The 22,865-nt window shown below is 42.9% G+C and overlaps 1 long non-coding RNA gene and 1 pseudogene across 3 annotated transcripts in view; both read left to right on the top strand.

The window, feature by feature from the left end:
- Positions 1–22,865, top strand: part of LOC311147118 (voltage-gated inwardly rectifying potassium channel KCNH2-like) — an 88,106-nt pseudogene that overhangs the window by 46,335 nt on the left and 18,906 nt on the right. The window lies entirely within an intron of this gene.
- On the top strand, positions 18,437–20,889 carry LOC311147119. Of its 2 annotated transcripts, XR_014614737.1 has the most exons (5): positions 18,437–18,535; positions 18,666–18,857; positions 19,444–19,490; positions 19,698–19,845; positions 20,368–20,889. It is a non-coding gene; the product is annotated as an uncharacterized lncRNA (long non-coding RNA). The 2 variants fall into 2 exon arrangements; XR_014614738.1 differs by lacking the exon at positions 18,437–18,535 and having other exon boundaries at positions 18,546–18,857.

Genomic DNA, 22,865 nt, shown 5'->3' with positions numbered 1-22,865 from the left:
GGGAACAACATCCCCTATACACTTCCTGATGAACTGAGTCACCGTGTCCGTGTATACGTCAATGTTATTCTCAGAGGCTACCCAGAACATATCCCAGTCCACGTGATCAAAACAATCTTGAAGTATGGATTCCGATTGGTCAGACCACTGTTGAATAGACCTTAGCACGGGTACTTCCCGTTTGAGCTTCTGTCTATAGGAAGGGAGGAGCAAAATGGAGACGTGATCTGATTTGCCGAAGGGAGGGCGGGGGAGGGACTTGTAGGCATCTTGAAAGGGGGAGTAGCAGTGGACAAGTGTTTTTCCAGAGCGAGTACTAAAGTCAATGTGTTGAAAGAACTTCGGTAGCGTTTTCCTCAAATGTGCTTTGTTAAAATCCCCTGCTACAATAAATGCGGCCTCAGGATATGTGGTTTCCAGTTTGCATAAAGTCCAGAGTAGTTCCTTGAGGGCCATCGTGGTATCAGCTTGATGGGGAATATACACGGCTGTGACTATAACTGAAGAGAATTCTCTTGAGAGGTAATACGGTCGGCATTTGATTGTGAGGTATTCTAGGTCTGGTGAACAAAAGGACTTGAGTTTATGTATGTTATCACAATCACACCATGAGTAGTTAATCATGAAACATACACCACCGCCTTTCTTCTTCTCTGAGAGTTCTTTATTGCTGTCTGCGCGATGTACTGTAAACCCAGCTGGCTGTATGGACGGGGACAGTATACCCCTAGAGAGCCATGATTCCGTGAAACAGAGTATGTTACAGTCCCTGATGTCTCTCTGGAAGGAGATCCTCGCCCTGAGCTTGTCTACTTTATTGTCCAGAGACTGAACATTAGCTAGTAATATACTCAGAAGCGGTGGATTGTGTGCACGCCTCCTGAGTCGGACTAGAAGTCCACTCCGAATAGCTCTTCTCCGCCGGCGGCCTCTTGGAGCAGCCTCTGGGATAAGTTCAATTGCCCAGGGGGGTACGAACAAAGGATCCAATTCGGGAAAGTCGTATTTCTGGTCATAATGCTGGTGGGTTACCGCCACTCTGATATCCCAAAGTTATTTCTGGCTGTATGTAATAACACAAAAACATTCTGGGCTAATAATGTAAGATTTAACACACAAAAAAACAAAATACTGCAAAGTTGCTTAGGAGCTAGAAGCAGAGCTGCCATGTCTGTCAGCGCCATCTAAATCAACTCAGCACAATAGCTGACCATTAGTTCAAATATCCAGTACTTAAGTACAGTAATTTTTTTAAGACAGAGAGCTATTAGAGCTTACACCACTGTTGAAATACCGGCATAGTAGTATAAACCATTCTCTCAAAAGCTTTGCCTTTGAATGGGGAGGCTCAGCCTAAACCTTTCAATGTGTTTGATACCATTGCATTTATACCATTTCAGCCATTATTATGAGCTGTCCTCTCCTCAGCTGCCTCTTGTGACAGTGCCTAGTGAAAGTCTACCCACCCCTCGCAGTCTTCACATTTTGCTGCCTTAAAATGTTATTTAAACATTTATTACATTAGATTGTTTTTCTTACCGATGTACACAACCTACTCCACATTATCAAAGTGAAAGAAAAATTATAGAACATTTTCCTAATGAATAAATTGATTGTGTATGTCTTCACACCCCAGAGTAAAAACTTGGTGGAAGCACCTTAGGCAGCCATTACAGCTGTGTATCATTTTGAATAAGATTCTACCAACTTGGCCAACACTGTTTTCTCTGCTACCGCACGGCAAGCGGTATCAGAGCGCCAAGTCTAGGTCCAAGAGGCTTCTAAACAGCTTCTACCCCCAAGCCATAAGACTCCTGAACATCTAACCAAATGACTACCCAGACTATTTGCATTGCCCCCCCCCCCCCATCCCCACCCCCTCTTTTACGCTGCTGCTACTCTGTTTAATATCTATGCATAGTCACTTTAACTCTACCCACATGTACATATTACCTCAATTTGTTGTATTCGGCGCATGTGACAAATAACATTTGATTTCATTGCATTAGTGCAACATATACCCATTGTTTTTGTCAACATTACTCAAGCTCAGCGAATTTGGTTGAGAGTCATTGATGGACAGCAATATTCAAACCTTGTCTCTGATTTTCATTCAGATTTAAATCAGGAATGAGACATGACCATTCCATAACACTCAACACCTATTGGAAAACCAACACCTATTGGAAAACCATTCTGGTGTGTCTTTTTCATTAACATTTGTGTAATTGTCCCACTGAAAAATACAAATCTATCCCAGGGTTAAGTATTCAGAAGACTGAGGCAGGGTTTCCTCTAACTTTTATCTGGGTTTTGCGCATTTCACATTGATTTTGATCATGACAAACTCCCCAATCCCTACCGGTAACATGATGCTGCCACCACAAAACTTGAAAATAAAGAAGGTTTCACTCCCCTGGGCAAGGTCATAAATAACATAGCCCCCAGTCACACTATCTAGAAGACAGTAGATGCTCTGCTCAATCAATGGTGCCCTTGGGTGAGGCTGGATTGATGGGTGGTGACACTGATACAAGATGAGCTCCTGGTTTATGGAAGGTCACACATGGGAATGTAATGAAGCATGGGCTCGCCTTACACACCTACTGGATCTTCTCTCACTTTATCAACTGGATTGATTGTTTCATCCCAGTACTATACTTTCCAGCTGAGATTAAGTTTGAACAAATGCCCCACAGACTGATTACCACCTCAATACTTTGGCAAGCTGCTGTTTTGAACATGAGTCAGAAAATCTATGAGAATTGGAGGGCAAAGATGTTGCAAAGTTATGTTGATTGATTATCTATTTGTTGATTGTATATATTTCTATTCATGGTGGTTGGAGTGAAAGGTATTCTCTCAACCCAAGGAGGAAGACTTAAGGCATCAGCATGCTTCACTTCGGCTGGCGCCTAGCTGCATACTCCCTTAAAAGACCTTCACTTGAAAAACCTGAAAAAGTGGCAATAGTACTGTTTGTCCATTTTGAGACACTGTAGCCAGTATACACTTCCTCAAAATAGTCTGAATTAATCTACGATAACTAAAGAAATCAGTCATTAATTTTAACGTTTTTGCTGAACTTCCAAGATGTTTGGTGCAGTATTTTTCAATGTAAAAATGTGCATGAAAACGAGTCGTCTCTCGTTGAACGACAGCAAAGACTTGATTGAAGAATCCCTACTGTTGACCAATCACCGACGAAGGGGCGTAGACTTCGGCTTGAAATTCGGCTTGCATCCAGAAAAAAATTTAGCGTGCCAGCCGAAAAACCCCTTGCCGAAGTCCAAAACGAACAAAAACGTCACAAAATGTCATCATAATATATGCACGAACTCTACGGAACTGTTTTGACTGGGAAGCATGCGGATGCCTTTAGTGGTATGTAAAGGGGAGGTTCGGATTTGTCAGCGTCAATAAAAGATGAGATTGGTAGAGTAACTATGTGTGCCCAAGGTCATGCCAAAGTTAGCCAAGATGTTGCAAACAATATAAGTTGAGAAGGTGAACCAATCTCTAGTCTACATAGTCCCTGGCGTCTCTGAGGCAAAAATATATTATATTATTTAACTTACAACATCCTATGCAAATCAGCTTAGAGACTGTTAACCACATGTTATCAGCTGGAGGGTAATGGGTCAATGCAGTGAACGGCTAGCTACTAGGTATCAGAGGCAGAAGTATCACCGCTGCTATTTTGTGTTCAACCACAAGATGATGCAAAATATCTTCAATTTAAAAACCCTAACACTGTTTACATTAATTTATTTTAAGAGCATTATCAAATGTAATGCAATATGTAGCTTGTGTGTGACTAAGGGAGAGAGGGAGGTAGGTAGGAAGGGAGTGAAGGTTTATGGAAGTCTGTTGGTGTTTATTTGGGGAGAGGGGAAATCAATCAAGTCCTGCAGCTGGCCTGGTGATGGACTGAAGAGGTGGAAATTAGGAGGGAGGAGGAGGAGAATGAGACAGAGCCAGCTGCAATTACAGCTGATCCTGAGTGGTACAGCGCTTTTACAGAGGCGAGAAAAAGAGGAGGGGAGAGAGAGAGAGCGAGAGAGAAAGAGAGAGAGAAAATGACAGAGGCTGGGGAGAGAGAGATGGAAGGAAGGGTGAGTGGCACCTCACAGATACAGCAAAGCAACTACAACGTAGAGCGGGGACTCTACTCCGAGAGTGAGAGAGAAAGAGAGAGAGCGAGAGCGAGGGAGAGAAAGAGAGAGAAAGAGAGAGAGAAGGAGAGCTCTCTGTCTCTGGACATTACATAATTGATACTCATACTGAACAAGGCATGGAAGGGAGAGGAGGAGGCATTATAGAGAAAAAAGAATGGGAGAAGACCATGAAGATGAAGTGACAACAATCTCATTAGGTCGAACCACACTTTAATATGATAACAGAGCACCTTTTCTCCTGGGGACCCGTCAGATCATTAAGACAAGGAACATTAGCAGGAGCGAAAAGGGACTTTGGTTCAAGACCTAAAGTGAAGTAGATGACAGGACGAATAACACAGATGGACCATTCATTTTGTTTATCTCTCTTTGGACTCAGTTTGACGGAACCCTAAACAGCCCTGTGTGGATTCACAGCACAGGGATAGCCTGTAAGTGTGAGCTCACTCAGGGGAGGAGACGGGGGTGTGAGATTGGGGAGATGAGTCTGGGAGGATAACAAGCAGCTGTGTGGAGGAAAGAGCGGGCAGAGGAGGGCAGATCCACCATGTCCCTCAGTGGAAGGGGCAGTATATCCCAGGATGGGGGGCCAGTGGCCAGTAACGAGCGCAGGAACACACGAGTGAAGAGGGCTGTCCGCATCTCCAGCATCGTGGCTCAGGAGGTGAGTAGTCGGACTCTGACCTTGCTGTGAGACTGCATGGGACCACAGGCACTATTGGGAAAGAACAAGGGCATTCAAATAAATCCTAACTTTCAGGGGCTTTTAAATTGTAACATTCGGTCTGTCAAGGATTAGTGTTCAGTTAAACAGAGGCACATTAATTGCTGTTGAAGGGGTGTCACAACTATTATTTTGCTGTGTGCATTAGCCTACATTATCTGTGTATTATCTTAATAGCATGTAGAGCCTATTTTGTTATTTTTGAGAGTTGTTTGGGTCATTGGTTCTCTTACTCCACTGTACAGGGTGCTTGAACAGTTTGTGTCATACTTAAGACATATGCAAAGAAGATGAATATGGTTCCAGACAGTGTACTTACGTCAGTATAAAGCCTATTCGGTGTGCTTCAGCCTGTGGAGGTTAGATTAAATCCAGACAGGTTGTGGAGATCCTTGGTGTGTTTTACTGTAATTAAAAATGTTCTGTGTTTTTCTGATCCATGAATATCTCTACTTGTGATAGGATTATTGGTCATAAGCTGTGTTTACCTGTACAAATGCCAACAAACAGTTACCTAGGGCCATACTACAGTGCGTGTGTGCACGCATGTGTGCATGTGTTTATGTGTTTGAGCAGATGCATACGTACATTATTTGCTTGTTTGCATGCCTGGTTTATGTAATATTATATTGTAATGTCATCAGTACATTAATATGGTAAGATACATGGTCTGTTATGCTAACGCCAGTCTGTTACGCTAACCTCAGTGTTATGTTACATCCTGTTGTGACTACCATTCTCACTGTTATTTTAGGATAAAAGCCACTCAACAAACAATGACAATCAACTTAAGGGGCTTGTTCTTAATGAGTAATCATTTCACTGTTAGTCTAGACCAGTGGAGGCTGGTGGTAGGAGCTATAGGAGGACGGGCTCATTGTAATGGCTGGAATGGAATAAATAGAATGGAGTCAAACATGTGGTTCCCAAATGATCGAAACCGTTCCATTTATTCCATTACAGCCATTACAATGAGCCTGTCCTCTTATAGCTCCTCCAACCAGCCTCCACTGGTCTACACTTGTTGTTTACAAAGCATGTGACAAATACAATTTGATTTGCATCATGGGTAATGTAGTTCCTCTCAGAGGAGCCAGTGTCACTGACGTAGAACACACCCCCGCAGCCCCTGCAAGGCAAATATGTAGTGGCAGGAAATGAGCTCAGAGTTTCTTGAAAGTTGGGACAATCCTTGTCCGGCAGGGAAACGTAATTTTTATAGTTGAAAAAAAAGATTTTGTTGCAATATTTGAGATTACAATGTACATTTAAGGGAATTTTACTTTACTTTCAATATTATGCCTGGAAATGCCCTTGTCTAGAACAAAGGATCCCAATTTCAATCTCTCCAAAAAAGTGTAAAAAAAAGGGCAATAATGGATATTAACTGAAAAATGATCTTATCATATGACCCATGGGGCGGCGCACAATTGGCCCAGCGTCGTCCAGGGTAGGGGAGGGAATGGCCAGCAGGGATGTAGCTCAGTTGGTAGAGCATGGCGTTTGCAATGCCAGGGTTGTGGGTTCGATTCCCACGGGGGGCAAGTATGAAAAAATAAAATAATAAAATAATGTATGCACTCACTTAACTGTAAGTCGCTCTGGATAAGAGCGTCTGCTAAATGACAAAAAAAATAACATTAAAAAAAATGTAGTTTCTTGCAATAGCCCTCCGTAACTTTAAATCATATTTCTCTCAAAGCTGATTCCTAAAAGATGTGACCGGAGATTTGGTCAATTCCGTCAGATTTGTCTAAAATCCTAAATTAATCAGGAATGAACAGGGTCAACTATACCATAAGGACCCCTTATTCATGTCCTCATTACATGTAGTGCACTCATGGTCTGTAAAGTTCTCTACTTTTGATAGATTTAAACAAACAAAATTGGAATCATCATGGTCACAACCATAAACTGTCAACTCCATCTGCCTGATAGATTAAGATAGAATATGAATTTCGGTTCAAATACAGTATGTTACATTTAATTAGGTTTTAGAGTCATAAAGCAACTGAGGAAAAACAAAATTGCTACTGTGTATACAACTCCGTAAAACATGAACTCCGTCAGATTTTTGTCTAACGTCAACTCCGTCAGAGTGCTGAAAGACCTGATAGAATGGTTATGTTTTTATTGGGGATTGTCAAAATTAATAATTTTCCATATTTTACAAATGTTTGTATTGAACTTTTATTTTTAGAGGCAAATATATGTCTGTTTTGTGTATCCGTTGACAACTCCGTCAGTGGTTTGTCAACTCCATCACTAATGGAGTCAATATTTTTTTGTCAATAATCAGAAAAACATATTTTAATCACTGTTCTGCAACATATGCTTAAACAATTTAAGTATTTGCTGTGCTAGACCCAAGGAATAATATTTGCTTTATAAATGTTTTATTTTATCGAAATCTAGAAAAACATGCCAAAATTCTAACAAATCTAGCCGTGGAGCATTAATAGTGCTATAAAACAAACAAAAAATAAGTTTGGAGATTTGTATTACAAATGTTGGACAATAATTGTAAAAATTAAATGCCTTTTATGGTGTCTGACGGAGTTGACATACAGCGCATTCAGAAAGTATTCAGACGCCTTGACTTTTTTCACAATTTGTTACGTTGCAGCCTTATTCGAAAATGGATTACATTGTTTTTCCCCCTCATCAATCTACACACAATACCCCATAATGACAAAACAAAAATAGTTTTTAGAAATTGTTTCTAAAAATCTAAAAATTAACTCAAATATCACATTTACATACAGTTGAAGTCGGAAATGTACATACACTTAGGTTGGAGTCATTAAAACTTGTTTTTCAACCACTCCACAAATTTCTTGTTAACAAACTATAGTTTTGGCAAGTCGGTTAGGACATCTACTTTGTCGCATGACACAAGTAATTTTTCTAACAATTGTTTACAGACTATTTCACTTATAATTCACTGTGTCACAATTCCAGTGGGTCAGAAGTTTACATACACTAAGTTGACTGTGCCTTTAAACAGCTTGGAAAATTCCAGAAAATGATGTAATGGCTTTAGAAGCTTCTGATAGGCTAATTGACATCATTTGAGGCAATTGGAGGTGTACCTGTGGATGTATTTCAAGGCCTACCTTCAAACTCAGTGCCTCTTTGCTCGACATCATGGGAAAATCAAAAGAAATCAGCCAAGACCTCAGAAAAATAATTGTAGACCTCCACAAGTCTGGTTCATCCTTGGGAGCAATTTCCAAATGCCTGAAGGTACCACATTCATCTCTACAAACAATAGTACGCAAGTATAAACACCTTGGGACCATGCAGCCGTCATACCGCTCAGGAAGGAGACGCGTTCTGTCTACTAGAGATGAACGTACATTGGTGCGAAAAGTGCAAATCAATCCCAGAACAACAGCAAAGGACCTTGTGAAGATGCTGGAGGAAACAGGTGCAAAATTATCTATATCCACAGTAAAACAAGTCCTATATTGACATAACCTGAAAGGCCGCTCAGCAAGGAAGAAGCCACTGCTCCAAAACCGCCATAAAAAAGCCAGACTATGGTTTGCAACTGCACATGGGGACAAAGATCGTACTTTTTGGAGAAATGTCCTCTGGTCTGATGAAACAAAAATATAACTGTTTGTCCATAATGACCATTGTTATGTTTGGAGGAAAAAGGGGGTGGCTTGCAAGCCGAAGAACACCATCCCAACCGTGAAGCACGGGGGTGGCAGCATCATGCTGTGGGGGTGCTTTGCTGCAGGAGGGACTGGTGCACTTCACAAAATAGATGGCATCATGAGGAAGGAAAATTATGTGGATATATTGAAGCAACATCTCAAGACATCAGTCAGGAAGTTAAAGCTTGGTCGCAAATGGGTCTTCCAAATGGACAATGACCCCAAGCATACTTCCAAAGTTGTGGCAAAATGGCTTAAGGATAACAAAGTCAAGGTATTGGAGTGGCCATTACAAAGCCCTGACCTCAATCCTATAGAAAATTAGTGGGCAGAACTAAAAAAGCGTGTGCGAACAAGGAGGCCTACAAACCTGACTCAGTTACACCAGCTCTGTCAGGAGGAATGTGCCAAAATTCACCCAACTTATTTTGGGAAGCTTGTGGAAGGCTACCCAAAACGTTTGACCCAAGTTAAACAATTTAAAGCCAATGCTACCAAATACTAATTGAGTGTATGTAAACTTCTGACCCACTGGGAATGTGATGAAATAAATAAAAGCTGAAATAAATCATTCTCTCTACTATTATTGTGACATTTCACATTCTTAAAATAAAATGGTGATCCTAACTGACCTAAGACAGGGAATTCTTACTAGGATTAAATGTCAGGAATTGTGAAAAACTGAGTTTAAACATATTTGGCTAAGGTGTATGTAAACTTCCGACTTCAACTGTAAGTATTCAGACCCTTTAGCAGCGATTTGGCAGCGATTACAGCCTCATGTCTTCTTGGGTATGATGCTACAAGCTTAGCATACCTGTATTTGGGGACTTTCTCCCATTCTTCTCTGCAGATCCTCTCAAGCTCTGTCAGGTTGGATGTGGAGCGTCGCTGCACAGCTATTTTTAGGTCTCTCCAGAGATGTTCAAATGGGATCAAGTCCGGGCTCTGACTGGGACACTCAAGGACATTCAGAGACTTGTCCCGAAGCCACTCCTGCATTGTCTTGGCTGTGTGCTTAGGGTCGTTCACCCTGTTGGAGGGTGAACCTTCGCCCCAGTCTGAGGTCCTGAGTGCTCTAGAGCAGGTTTTCATCAAGGATCTCTCTGTACTTTGTTCTGTTCATCTATCCCTTGATCCTGACTAGTCTCCCTGTCCCTGCCGCTGAAAAACATCCCCATAGCATGATGCTGCCACCACCATGCTTCACCATAGGGATGGTGCCAGGTTTCCTCCAGACGTGACGCTTGGCATTCAGGACAAAGTTCAATCTTGGTTTCATCAGTCCAGAGAATGTTGTTTGTCATGGTCTGAGAGTCCTTTAGGTGACTTTTGTCAAACTCTAAGTGGGCTGTCATGTGCCTTTTACTGAGGAGTGGCTTCCGTCTGGCCACTCTACCATAAAGGCCTGATTGGTGGTGCTGCAGAGATGTTTTTCCTTCTGGAAGGTTCTCCCATCTCCACAGAAGAACTCTGGAGCTCTGTCAGAGAGACCATCGGGTTCTTGGTCATCTCCCTGACCAAGGCACTTCTCCCCCGATTGCTCAGTTTGGCCGGGCGGCCAGCTCTAGGATTCCATTAAAGAATGATGGAGGCCACTGTGTTTTTGGGGACCTTCAATGCTGCAGAAATGTGTTGGTACCCCTCCCGAGATCTGTGCCTCGACACAATTCTGTCTCGGAGCTCTATGGACAATTAATTCGACCTCATGGCTTGGTTTTTGCTCTGACATACACTGTCAACTGTGGGACCTTATATAGACATGTGTGTGCCTTTCCAAGTCATGTCAAATCAATTCAATTTACCACAGGTGGACTCCAATCAAGTTGTAGAAACATCTCAAGGATGACCATTGGAAACAGGATGCACCTGAGCTCAATTTCGAGTCTCATAGCAAAGGTTCTGAATACTTACCGTACCAGTCAAAAGTTTGGACACACTTACTCATTCAAGGGTTTTCTTTATTTGTTGAGAGAATGCCAAAAGTGTGCATAGCTGTCATCAAAGCAAAGGGTGGCTATTTGAAGAATCTCAAATCACAAATATATTTTGATTTGTTTAACAATTTTTTGGTTACTACATGATTCCATATGTGTTATTTCATAGTTTTGATGTCTTCACTATTATTCTACAATGTAGAAAATAGTAAAAATAAAGAAAAACTCTTGAATGAGTAGGTGTGTCCAAACTTTTGACTGGTACTGTATGTAAATAAGGTATTTCTGTTCGTTTTTAAAAAATACATTTGCAAAAAATTCTAAAAACCTTTTTTCGCTTTGTCATTATGGGGTATTGTGTTACAGGAGGGGGTCGCAGTTCCGGAGCGACCCACTAGGTGTCATCCTCCAACAACTTTAGACACCTCCTCACTCACAGTCTGGACTAATCATTATCTTATTGGTGTCACCTGTGTATACCTGTTCACCTGTGTATTTATGCCCTCACTTCCCTGTGTTCCCTTGCTCTGTTTTCTCTGCTAGTTCTCGATGCCAAACAGTACTAATCAGTGTCTGATCACGAGACGTATGTACAGGTACTTGAAAAGTGTTCTCCCTGTTTCATTGTTGTTTTCAGTCATAGTTAGTATTTCGTATGTTTGCTGTCATTCTGTTTTTGCTCCTCCTTTATTTTTTCGTGACAAGTCTGTTATTTTGTATCCTGCTTTTGGGACCACCAGTAATGATCCTTGTTTCACCATCTCTGCCTTCTGCCTACTGTATATCCTGCACCGCACCTGGGTCACACCTCACACCAACCCTTACAGAAAACAGAGGCAGCATAGAATCGCAGCGCGATTGTCCCGGCCGGAGACACTGGCCATGAGGGAGTATATCGACGAGGCACTCGTCGAGGGTCACATCTGTCCCTCTGCCGCGGGAGCAGGCTTCTTCGTGGGGAAAAAGGACGGTAGGCAGCGGCTGTGCATTGATTACCGGGCGCTCAACGGCATCACGGTTAAGAACCGCTACCCACTCCCCCTGATGACGACGGCATTCGATTCGTTGCAGGAAGCCCGGGTCTTCACCAAGCTGGACTTACGAAATGCCTACAACCTGTTGAGGATTCGGTAGGGGGACGAGTGGAAGACGGCTTTTAACACACCGAGTGGGCATTACGAGTACCAAGCCATGCCGTTCGGTCTAGCCAACTCGCCTGCGGTGTTCCAGGCGTTGGTCAATGACGTGCTCTGGGACCTCCTTACCTACAGCATCTTTGTGTATTTGGATGACATTCTAATATTTTCAAAGGACATGAGTGAACACCAGCAGCATGTTCAGCAGGTCCTCCAACGCCTTCTCCGTCACCAGCTCTACGTCAAGGCAGAGAAGTGCGTGTTCCACACAGAGACAGTCTCCTTCCTTGGGTTCATCGTCACCCAGGAGGGGGAACTACGGATGGACCCAGCCAAGGTCAGTGTGGTACTGGATTGGCCCCAGCCCTCATACATCAAGCAGCTACAACGTTTTTTAGGGTTCGCTCATTTTTATTGCTGATTTATTTGCAATTTTAGCTCCCTAGCCGTTCCCCTGACAGCCCTCACCCAGATGAGCGTGTGCTCCTTCGCCTGGACCCCGGAAGCGGGGAACGCATTTGATGCGCTTAAGCGGCACTTTACATCGGCCCCGGTCCTAGGGCATCCTGATCCGTCCCTGCTGTTCATTGTGGAGGTGGATGCTTCAGACGTTGCGGTGGGAGCAATCCTGTCCCAGCGGTTCCTCACGGACGTTAAGACTCGGCTGTCCCCGGCGGAGTGAAATTACGATGTGGGGCACCGTGAGCTGCTAGCGGTCAAGCTCGCCCTAGGGGAGTGGAGGCATTGGCTAGAGGGGGCCGCCCATCCATTCGTCGTATGGACTGACCATAAGAACTTAGCCTACGTTCATGGGGCCAAGACGCTCAACTTGCACCAGGCCAGGTGGGTGTTGTTCTTCACCAGGTTCCGGTTCACGATCTCATACTGTCCGGGTTTGAGGAACACCAAGCCTGACGCGCTCTCCCGGCAGTTCGACCCTATGGACCTGGTGGAGAGGGACGACTCCATTGTCCCCAACACCCTGATTGCTGCCCCAGTTTCGTGGGGAATCGATAGGCTGGTCAGAGCAGCGCTACGGCAGGAGCCTGATCCGGGCGGAGGTCCATCGGGGAGGATTTACGTACCCAAGGCTGCGCGCTCGCGACTGCTTCATTGGGCGCAAGCGTCCGACTTCACCAGCCATCCGGGGGGCGCCAGGACGTTGGAGTTCCTGCGTAGGAGGCTCTGGTGGCCATCAGCTGAGGGGGATACGCACGCCTTCGTGGATGCTTGACCCCTGCCTATCCCAAAGCGCCCCTGGTCCCACATCTCGCTGGATTCCATTTCCGCCCTACCCCCCTCTGATGGATACACAGTCATCCTGGTCGTTGTGGATCGGTTTTCGAAGGCTGCCCACTTCATTACCCTTCTCAAACTCCCGTCGGCTCGGGAGACGGCTAAGTTGGTGGTGCAGCACGTTTTCCGGGTCCACGGCCTTCCCGAAGATGTGGTGTCGGATCGGGGTCCTCAGTTCGCCTCCAGGTTCTGGAAGGTGTTCTGTTACAGGAGGGGGTCGCAGTTTCGGAGCGACCCACTAGGTGTCATCCTCCGACAACCTTAGGCACCTCCTCACTCACAGTCTGGACTATTCATTATCCTATTGGTGTCACCTGTGTATACCTGTTCACCTGTGTATTTATGCCCTCACTTCCCTGTGTTCCCTTGCTCTGTTTTCTCTGCTAGTTCTCGATGCCAAACAGTACTAATCAGTGTCTGATCGCGAGACATATGTACAGGTACTTGAGAAGTGTTCTCCCTGTTTCATTGTTGTTTTCAGTCAGTTTGCTGTCAGCCTGTTTTTGGAGACCAATTTACCAAAAGTCTGTTATTTTGTATCCTGCTTTTGGGACCCCCGGTAAAGATTCTTGTTTCACCATCTCTGCCTACTCTCTATCCTGCACCGCACCTTGGTCACACCTCACACCAACCCTTACAGTATTGTGTGTAGGTTGAAAAGGAAAAAAAATATTTAATCCATTTTAGAATTAGGCTGTAACGTAACAACATTTTGAAAAAGTCAAGGGGTCTGAGTACTTTCCGAATGCACTGTAAATCCAGTTGGTTGCATTTTATTAAAACAATGAAATAGGTTGTTCCTTTACATGGTGTGATACTTTGGCCTATCAAAATATAGATTTAACATTTTAATATTAAGACAAATATTTGTGGAAAAAAAAGTTGAGATTGTCCCGTCTTTCAAGAATCCCTGAGCTCTAAAACAGCAACATTTTCTCTCAGCCTCATGGCAAAATGTATAAAATAGCATGAGATTAGCTATAATACTGGATATTGTTCTATCTGCCCCATGACGTAAAAAAACAACAACAAAAAAAGTAGTGCCTTGCTCGGACCTTGCAGTGGGCCCCGCGAAACTGTGTGACCATCAGAGGATTAGGGTGAAGTTGCCCCTATATGCTGATCTTGGGTCAATTTTGCCTTTTTCCACTAAATGGTTAAGGTTTGGATTGGGGGAGGGGAAGCTGATCTTAGATCTGTGTCTAAGGGAAACTTCACCCTGGAGTGGCCATTAGACATGGGGAGGAATCTGATGTTGTAAACAGATAACTCCTAGCACTACATCATGCTGGAATTGAGTCATGAGTCGGCGAGAGACAGTGTTTAGGTTTATCCTCTGCAAGTCATTAATCCATCCATAGTGTTAACAGAAACAAGACAAGTATCTCGCTGCAAAGCTTGGTGAATTGAAAACAAATCCAGCAATGGTTCACACAGGTGAATATGTCCACCTACTGTCCAAAAAAGAGAGAAATAGTTCTTATGAGACTAGTTATAGTAATGGTTCATCATAGTCATCTCCGTACTTGGAGACACAGATGAGTTATAGTGTTGATAACCAAAGACTGTGCTACATAATCAAGTATATGTAGCGCACAGTAGGGGAGTTTCTCCGGTCAAGGAACCAACATCCATCTTGGCAAAACAGTGCCCTTGAACACCATACTCAGTCAGTGAAGCATAACGCACCTCATAGCCAGGCAAATGGAATCCCATGTCCCAGGGGCCCTTGTGCATGCTTTATTGCAGGATGGGTAAGTGGGCTTCCCCTGTGCTGTGCAGTGCAAAGCAGAGGTGCTCACTTGTTACTGTGACTAGAAGTTTCTACCACAAAATACATCTTAGAAAAAAGGGTTCCAAAAGGGTTCTTCGGCTGTACCCATATGATAACCCTTTTTGGTTCCAGGTAGAACAATTTTGGGTTCAATGTAGAACCCTCTGTGGAAAGGGTTCTACCTGGAACCAAAAAGGGTTCTTCAAAGAGTTCTCCTATGGGGACAGCCGAAGAGCCCTTTTAGGTTCTAGATAGCACTTTTGTTTCTAAGAGTGTATTTAAGAGAAATATAGAGGTTTGGATGTTGGAAGTATTCTCTCATTTACAATAGCCTGTTCATTGTCTACTGTATGTCAGTGATACACTGCAGAGGTATGTCAATCCCCTGATACTGGGAATAATGTAATTTGGTAATTATATTGTCTTACATACTGTAGGGGAGAACCATTAGCAAGTGTCCTCTACCATTAGCAACTGTAATTTAATTTCTAGGGTAAATTAGTTGAAATGAAAGTGGAATTTCACCCTGGCTCTGCCATGGCATAGAGTCATTACTATGTTAACAACATTACGTTTTTGTCATAAACATCACAATTATCCAAACCACAAGCTAGAACTAGCACATTTTCATTTTACTGGTAGAATCAGGAAGTTTTCGACTTTCTGTGTATTCCTCTGCTCATAGTGAACCACAAAGTCTGGCATTCATAGCGAATGCAGATACTGTCTGCTAAGGTAGATGGGGCCAGTGTTGCCAACTCCTCAGTAAGGAAAGTAGCTATTGGCTGTCCTAAAAGTCGCTAAATGACATCATCACCTAATTTGCATAATTGGCCATGTGCATGTAATTGTGATGGATATTGTAGGAGAGAGGAATAACGTTGTGGGAGAGACAAAAAGTGAGTAAAAAACACCCAAAATATGTTTAGAACTACAAATGAACTTTCTTCTGTCGATTCTTGTTTTTTTTTATGTCACAATTCCAACCCTCCTCCTTTATCCGGGCTTGGGACCGGCAAAAGTGACCCAAAAGAGACACTCTGGCGTAGTTACTTTTTTTTTTTTTTTTTTTTTTTTTAGTTTAGTTTTCTTAAGTTTGGTTTGGTTTTTAACCTTATGGTCCACTTAGGAGCCTACAACAAGTCACAGTAAAACATGAAATGTTTTAACCATAACATAAAAATAAAAAAATATTGTATACAATCTACATTAACAATCTAAATGGATCAAAAAGAACAATAGAAAAAACACAGGCTGTGCTGGCTCACAGAAAGAGTGGGTCATCGCCATTTTGGTCAAGGCTCTCTATGGCAGGTTCAGCAACTGAGGGAGCTGACTTAAATGAGTAAGCAGCTGATGTGCCAAAAAGCTGCAAAACATTATCAGGCAGCTGGTGCTCATAGCAAGCCTCACCAGACAGCTTTAGTCCATATCGAATGTACAGGATGGAGTTAAGGGTCTGCAAGGACATCCAAATTCTACGTTTGCTTTTTACCACACTCATCTGGCTGAATATTCTCTCGACTTCAGCATTCGAGTGTGGCAAGGACAACACAGACACAGCAGCCATGGCAAGTTCTTGAAACGGGTTGATATCAGCTGCATCCCTGAACTTCCAAATCTCACTCCAGAAGCCCAGTTTTGTCTCATTCCATTTACTAAGATGGATGGCACGCCATTGCTGGACAATCTATTTTTTTATATTTCTCCAGGGCTCTTATTGTGCTTTAGAGTTTCCTCCACATTGAAAACTGACATGTACTGCAATGCTTCGATGTTGTCCGGCAGTCTCACCCTCAACTCATTAGTGAGGGAGATGGTGAAGGCTACACACCGCTTTCGCTTTCGGACATTGTTTTCATCCTCAGGCGCAAGGTGGAGCTCAGCTGCCTTTGACTCAAAAAGGTAACCAAGGTACGGTTTGGGACTGATGTATCCATCTATTGGCCCTTTGAGTACATCAACATTTGCCAGTGGATTCAGCACCCTGCTGCTCACAGACTTGATCAGGCTAACCAAGCTGTCAAGTAGTTTAAGAGGATCTACTTGCTCTCCCTCAAAAGCCTTGATGGCCAACTGTACCTCACCCAGTACTGACTTCAAAAAAGTCAGATACAATATGGTTTGAAGATCACTGTACATGGAATATAAAACCTCAGCCATGTAGCAGTGTTCACTGGACTTGGTGACTGTGAAATGCAGCCTAAGCTCCTCCCACTGGTCCAAAATGCGTGAAACCACGGGTTCAATGGAGAGCCAACGTGTGGCACACACCTTGGTTATCTGTAAAGGTTTCTCCCCACAGTTGATGGTCTCATATATGGCCTTGTAGGCCTCCCTGCGCTTTGGAGACACTGAAAACCAGTTATAAGTCTCTCATACCAAGTACTCCCCACTATGGGGGATGGTGTCATTGGAATCATGACTTACAGCCAGCTGCAGAGAGTGGCACACATAGCGAATAAGAACAAGATCTTTGAGGCCATACTCCTCCTTCAGCACTTTATGGACCCCATTGTTAATCCCCGGCATAACAGAGGCATTGTCAGTCCATATCCCCAGGAGTTTCTCTTTTTTAAGACAACACTTCTCAAGGAAAGCCACAACAGCACGGGTTATAGATTTAGCATCTCCTCCCTTCAACTCAACAAGCCCAAGAAATGTTGATACAATTGTCTGCTTGGTGTCACTAAAGTACCTTATCACAACCCCCAGGTCCTTAGAAACAATTACATCTGTGGACTCATCGAGGAGGAGGCTGAAACGCTGGTCACCCACATCTGCGACCAACTTTTTCAGAAAGTATGGTGCTAGAACACCATTAATCATTTCTGTGCACTTTGTCCTGTGCATTTTGAAGTGGGTAGCAGCAGTGGAGTCTGAGAAAGCAGCTCTACATGCTTCTCCAATGTGATCACATGCCAGCATGGAACAGTGTTCAGCGATAGCTAATGCCATGGTGGCCTCAGCCTTTTTTGCAGAGTCAATTTTTTAAACCATAAATGGCAGCTTGTTTTGGGTGGAATTGTTATAAGGCTTTGCCTTTTGAGTATGTTTTTGAGTTGTCATGTGTTTTTTTACATCACTAAGTTTGGCGTAGAAATCAGCCTTATAATACAGGCAGAATGCCCATGTATCATCTCCAATAAATGGCTTCAACCAGCCTTTGAGTGTACAGTTTAGACTGAGACATGATGAGCTAGCCAGCTAGATGTTTAGCTTATGTCACAGAGAGGCACACACACAGTGGACGAGGTGAGTAAGTGACTGAGGCTGTGTGAGTGAAATGCAGTGATTTATTTTTGTGCAGTGATTTATTTTAGACAAAGAACATTTTACATTTACATCGCGGGATCAGCCAACGGCGGCTTCCCGCATGCACGATTCATTTGCAGTCTGGACGCAGAGGGGTGAACATCTCCTGCTCTGACTGCAGCTGGGAGGGATTGCTGCGCGAGGACTGGGCCGCCTGTGAGTGCTTTGGGACGGGGGGGCGTGGGGGGGGGGGGGGGGGGGGCCTTGGGGGGGGGGGGCACACGGCTGCACCCGCTGCTCGTTGAGAAGAGTAAGAACGATACGTGCTTTCACGTCAGTCTCCAAAAGTCTCCAATCACACCATAAAAAGTCACTAGTCGATTTTTAAAAAATTTGTCGCTAGAGGGGTATGAATACTTGCTAAATATGTGTCTCTAGAGGGGTATGAATACTCGCTAAAAATAGCGACAAAGTCGCTAAGTTGGCAACACTGGGGCGTGCCAACAAATGTCGATGATGGCATTTTGTACTTTGAACAAACAACACACAGCAATCTCAGAACTTCTGCAGGCAAGTTTTTTTTGACAATGTTTGTTTTTCACTAACGTTTGTCATCATGCCTGTGTGGTGTTCTGTGCCGGGTTGTGTTAATTACAAACAAGTGCAAAAATGTGTTATCTTTCACCATTCTACCTACCAGAGATTTACCACAATGCTGCCAGGAGCTTGCAGATATCAAGAATGATGCGCTTTACGATGACCAAAGATTATCAGAGGGATTTTCAAGTTGAACTGATGTGATGGGGAATCCATTTCGACGACAGCTGAGAAGTGATGCGATACCATCTATTTTTTTTCCCTTCACAACAAAACGGAAGATTCTTGATTAGAGGTAACCTAACGGATTTAGTGATTTAGCTGATGGCTTTGGGTTCAATACAGGACTATAACATTAGCTAACTTGGCTAGCTAACGTTACAGTCCTGAACTCTGAAAGCCATCATCTAAATCATATAGCTATCTTTTTTGGTATACACTCTGTCAATCCATTTCACCTATGCCATGGTAGTCACTGCTAGACTGGTAGCTACCTTCAGCAGCAGAGTAAACATGTTTGTTCATTCTATCTTTGACTGACGTTAGCTAACGCAAGCTAGCTAATGTTAGCAAATAAAAGTAACTCAATCTGGTAGCCATCTATTTCACCCTTGCCTGGAAAACACTCTGTTACTAAAAACAGAATTGTCGATATAGTTAACAAACTCTCTGTTTTTGTGTTGGTAGCAATGATGAATGTGTATAAATCAACTATGGTTGGTTAGTTGGTTCTCAGCCAGTCTCAGCTGGCTAGCAATCTAGTGACAGCTAGCTGACAATATTGAAATGTCCATGTTAGGTGTGCTATGCAAGCCAGTCTAATAAAGATCAATACAATTATGCGGTGGTTAAATTGTGTATTGTTGTGTATTTTGTTGTAGATTGTACCAAGATGTCCATCTAACCCCTAGCTCTGCACAAGGTGAAGGTAAGTTGCCAAAAAGATTTACAAGCTGACAGCTAAGCTTTACAGTAAGCATGGCATAAACATGAATTGGGTAGTATTTGCATGGTTTGTGTTATGGGGTTACAGGTGGTTAGAGGTAGCCTGAGAACCACAGAGTACCTTCCAGACCGTGTAAGTGATTTAGTCTACCCCTCTTCTCTTTTAACCTGAGTATTACAAAGAGAAAAGGTCATCTGGAGTCATTCCACAGTGCCCTGCTGAAAAATACCCCAAAGCTGCGACATTTTGGGTACACAAGAATGAGGGAGCGGACACACCTTGCGGTTATGGAGCGCAACCTGATTGTGGGACAGAAACCAGCAAGGGACACTGAAAGGTATAGAATCAAGACTAGAACAGTAATGACATAACCACCTCATTCTTCTCTCTGTAGATTCTTAAAACACAATACAAAGACACGCCTACAAAAATCCCCTGCAAGGGGCTACTATTGACAAGAATGATCTGTCTAAGTCAATGGGCTGGGGGAGGTTTACAGACAGTACTTTGAGATGAGGAAGGGGTTTTTGTAGTGCAGAGTTGTGCTTAGACAGTAAATGTATTGTTGTGTATGAGAACAATTGAGAGATACCATTTCTCCTCTATTTCCCATACACAACAATTCATACTGTGTAAGAACTGCCCTCCTAAGACTTTTCACACCTTCTTTAGCCCACCAGCCCATTCACTTTGTTGACTGATCTTTCCTCTCAAAAGCAGCACCCAATATCCCTCATTGTCCCTAAACAATACGCTAGCCGGTCCCATTTGGTTGACACCTTTACCAACAAAGGCGTGTTGCCCTACGTTCCTTCCACAAAAAGTGTAAAATGCTAACACCACAACCATTTATTTCCAGGAGACATGCAGAACCAGCAAATCTTCTGCAATAGTTGGTGGTTAAGAAGCCCTATACCACTTTCGGCAGAATCTTATCCAGCTGGCCGTTCACCGCAGACAGGACAAGACCATTTACCATAAGCACAAAGAGTCTCAGCTTCCCCAGCCCACCATGCCAAACACCATTGCCAGTGTACTGAAGCCGGATAAAGGACTTTTGACCAATCAGATCAGTTCTGAAAAATATCTGATGTGAAAAGATCTGATGTGATTAAGACCAATTAGTGCAATAAACATCAGAATTGGGCTGTCTGTGTAAACGCAGCCAGTGTGGCTCAGCATAAGACCATGTTGCACAGGGGTCTCCAACCCTGTTCCTGGAGAGCTACCCTCCTGTAGGTTTTCACTCCAACCCGTTGTAACTAACCTGGTTCAGCTTATCAACCAGCTAAGTGAAAACCTACAGGGCGGTAGCTCTCTGGGAACAGGGTTGGAGAGCCCTAATGTAGAACCACTATAAAATAAATATGGATATTTTCTATCAATCTTTGAAATTTGTATGCCTTTATGGATTCACAGAAGATATTTATATAAGCTGTACAGGGCTCTGTAGCAAACAAATGCTAGACATTCCGATATCCAAATAATATTTATTTGTCAAAATCTAAAATACAGGGGAGTTTACACTATTTAATGCTAACTGAAGACAACTGTGTATTCAACACAAATGGTATATGGTAAAAGTAACATACAAAAATTTTTTATGAACAGTGTAGTACAGTTCATTGTGTCCAAGTGTGTCTCAGGTGTAGAGACACACAAGTGCAGAGAACTGTAGCTGTAGATTGTAACACCAGATAATGGGATTTACCCAAAGATTTTTGCTGACATCTTGTCTATTTCAATTCTTCTCTCATTGATCGAGACAGGTGGGTTTCCACCCCAAAGTGCTGCATGTCATGATAACATAACTCTCTAGGTCAATGAGAGAAGACTTGAAATAGACAAGATGGAGTCAAAAATACATACACATTATTGGATTACTTCATGGAGCAAAACAAGTTTTTAATTTAATAACGGAGCATTTTCTAAATTCAAACTGACCCCCTGCAACTGGACAAGGACATTTTATGAGACTCCTGTTTCCCCGAATCGAGGACGAAGACAGCATCGCTAAGGTTGGTCAAAAATTCTCTGTGCTACACCAAACAGTATCTATCCTGTAACTCCCTGTAATGGATAACAACAATCTTTGATTAAATCACATTATCTGGTGTAACAATCTGTAGCTAAGAAAACTTGTGGTCATGATGCAATTTCCATTCACAAAGAAACATACAGTAAGAAAATACAGTATGGTCACTGTGGTAATGTACTTGTAAAGTGTTGTCATGATCTGCCATTCAGCTCCTCATGAGTCATCTGCTTGAAATCCAGCATAATGTCTAACCCCTGGAGAGGAGTATAGTTCACGGGATACAGTTCTGCTACAATGACACATGCAGGCAAAGTAATTCTGTTTCTGTATCTAGAATCAACTCCAGGAATGCACCACATGGTATTGTCTGTAAGACAAAAAAATATAATAAATTATACTCTATTGTACAGTTTGAACAACAGTTGAACTGTGCCAGCATAACATCAACATTAGGGTAGACTAGTTGAACATGCATACATGTGCACAGGCACAGAGATTACATTACAACAATAACTAGCCTAATAATATAAATAAATATGGCATAACCCTCAACCTTTGCACAGTGACCAGACCGTACAAATGTACCTAGGTATGTAGGCATACAGATTCTACCTTCAGCCATGTCTATCAGGCATGCTTAGGCAAATGTTTTTATAGTAAAACCAGCTTAAATTTTTGAGATTTGCAACAGTAAATTGTTGTATTATTGTTTCTCCTCACTGTTTGCTAGTAAACCTGGCTAGCTAGCTTGCTGGATATACAATACATGTTATTTACATCTGTTTGGAATCCTATCTTGCATCATGCTTAGAATTTTGTGAGATTTAAATGCATCCACGGTCATGATCATAACCAATGTCAGCCCTTGTCAATGATGGTACATAGCTAGCTAGTAAAATTATTTACAGTTGCTGACATTACACATGTTTGCTAACAAGTTACAAATGTGAGGCATAGCGCATAAGTTAGCAGGTGGCAGGCTAACTAGCTAGCCAACTCCAGTCATGCTAACGTTTGCTGGTAAACATAGCTTTAGGTGGCTGGTTGTAACCTTGTAGCTTGCTATTTAGTAGCCCTATCTACAACTAAAAAGAGAAGAGGTTTTACAATTGAGATACAAAAGATCTCTGATTGTAAAACCTTTTCCATTTTTAGTCATAGATATGGCTACCGGTAGTTGTTTAGCTAACTTAGCTAGCTACCGAGCTAAGTTAGCAAACAGAACATTATTTGAGTTCCTCCCACTGTAACACAGTAGTATGTTAGCCAGAAATACACAATATGGGTTTCAGTAGATAAACTAAAGTTAGCTAGCTAGG

Source organism: Coregonus lavaretus (genome assembly GCF_964263955.1).
Source record: "Coregonus lavaretus genome assembly, chromosome: 19".
In the NCBI taxonomy this organism is placed as follows: Eukaryota; Metazoa; Chordata; class Actinopteri; order Salmoniformes; family Salmonidae; genus Coregonus; species Coregonus lavaretus.
The sequence above is the reverse complement of the archived record's forward strand: the minus strand, read 5'-3'. Positions and strand labels throughout refer to the sequence as shown.